This window comes from Triticum aestivum, chromosome 4A (genome assembly GCF_018294505.1).
Source record: "Triticum aestivum cultivar Chinese Spring chromosome 4A, IWGSC CS RefSeq v2.1, whole genome shotgun sequence".
NCBI lineage: Eukaryota > Viridiplantae > Streptophyta > Magnoliopsida > Poales > Poaceae > Triticum > Triticum aestivum.
The window spans coordinates 601251848-601254009 of NC_057803.1; positions in this window are offsets into that span (position 1 = coordinate 601251848).

Genomic DNA, 2162 nt, shown 5'->3' on the forward strand with positions numbered 1-2162 from the left:
AATTAACTGGATGCGTGGCGGCTGTAAGCCGCTTTATCTCTCGCTTGGGAGAAAAGGCACTGCCCCTTTATCGCCTCCTTCGGCGCACCGAACACTTCGAGTGGACGGATGCCGCCACGGCCGGACTCGATGAAATAAAAGCCATACTGGCAACAAACCCAGTCCTGGCCGCGCCGAACACCGGCGAACCAATGCTATTGTACATTGCAACAACACATCAAGTTGTCAGCGCAGTGCTCGTCGTCGAGCGGGAAACGGACGGACACAAACTCCCCCTTCAAAGGCTGGTCTACTACGTGTCCACTGTCCTCACTCCATGCAAATCACTTTACCCGCATTATCAAAAGATTGCATACGCGTTATTCATGGCATCCCGGAAGCTACGACACTACTTTCAAGAGTGTTCCATAACAGTAGCCTCGGAAGTACCACTCAACGATATTATCAACAACCACGATGCAACGGGCCGGATCGCAAAATGGGCCATCAAGCTCCTCCCATTTGATATAACCTATAAGCCACGGCGAGCTATTAAATCGCAAGTTTTGGCCGACTTCGTCGCAGAATGGACGGAGGCTGAGCTCCCTAAAGAGTACGGCACATATTCAAACTAGATTATGCATTTCGACGGCTCCAAAATGTTGGCCGGACTAGGGGCTGGCGTCGTCTTGACGTCCCCCATAGGAGACACAGTTCAATATGTGCTCCAGATCATGTACACGGACTCCAACAACGCAGCCGAATATGAGGCCCTCCTACATGGTCTCCGGATGGCAGTATCCATGGGCATTCAACGCCTAGAGGTACACGGGGACTCGAACCTCGCGATATCCCAAATAAACGGAGACTTCGACGCCAAGGATCCAAAAATGGCAGCTTACCGCAACGCCGCCCTAAAACTGTCAGCTCGGTTCAAAGGGTTGGAGTTTCATCATATAGCCCGAGAAAACAATCAGGCAGCAGATGTCCTGGCACGCATTGGAGCAAAACGCGATGCAGTCCCCCCAACATCTTTTTAGAAAGACTGTTCAAGCCATCCGTAGCATGGGAGGGGGAACCCGCAGATAACAGCCCGGACCTAACCGCACCACTCGACGCCGAACAATCTGACATAATTGGAGGCTCTGCCACCGAAATTACACCTTCAGCCCACATAATAATGGCGGTCATCGTCCCGTGGACAGAACCATTCCTAGCCTACATTACTAGGCAGGAACTCCTAGAGGACCAAAACGAGGCATGCTGCATAGTGCGGCGATCTAAAGCCTATAAAGTCCACGAGGGAGAGCTTTATAAGAAAAGCACTACCGGAGTCCTTCAAAGGTGCATCTCCGAAGAGGAAGGGCGGAACCTGCTGGCTGAAATTCATGCCGGACTCGGTGGCCACCACGCTGCAGCTCGGTCCCTTGTGAGCAAGGCTTTCCGTACAGGCTTTTACTGGCCGACGGCCCGAGCAGACGCTCAGGACTTGGTCCAACGATGCGTCGGTTGCCAACTTTTTGCAAACCAAAGCCATATGCCACCCACCGCCCTCCTAACTATCCCCATCACTTGGCCTTTCGCGGTCTGGGGGCTTGACATGGTTGGACCCCTTAAGGGCGGAACCCACAAGAAAAAATACTTACTGGTCATGGTGGATAAGTTCACCAAATGGATAGAAGCCAAGCCTGTTAAGATGGCCGAATCCGGACCTGTGATAGACTTCATATCCGGGGTCATACACCATTACGGCGTCCCCCACAGCATCATCACTGATAACGGCACAAACTTCACCGCCGACAAGGTAAAACTCTGGTGCAAAAACATGGGCATCAAGCTCGATTATGCTTCCGTCTATCACCCACAAACTAACGGCCAGGTCAAACGTGCAAATGTTCTTATCATGAGCGGCATTAAACCCAGACTAGTGCGGTCCCTCAAGGAATCTAACACACACTGGGTAGAGGAGCCCAACTCCATACTCTGGGGGCTGCGGACCACGCCGAATCGCACCACCGGATACACACCATTCTTTATGGTGTACGGCGCAGAGGCAGTTCTGCCCTGCGACATAATTCATGACTCACCTCGAGTGCGCATGTACGAAGAAAGAGAAGCCGAGCTCGATCGGCAGGACAACCTGGACGCCTTGGAGGAGGAGCGTGACGTGGCAAAAGCCCGTT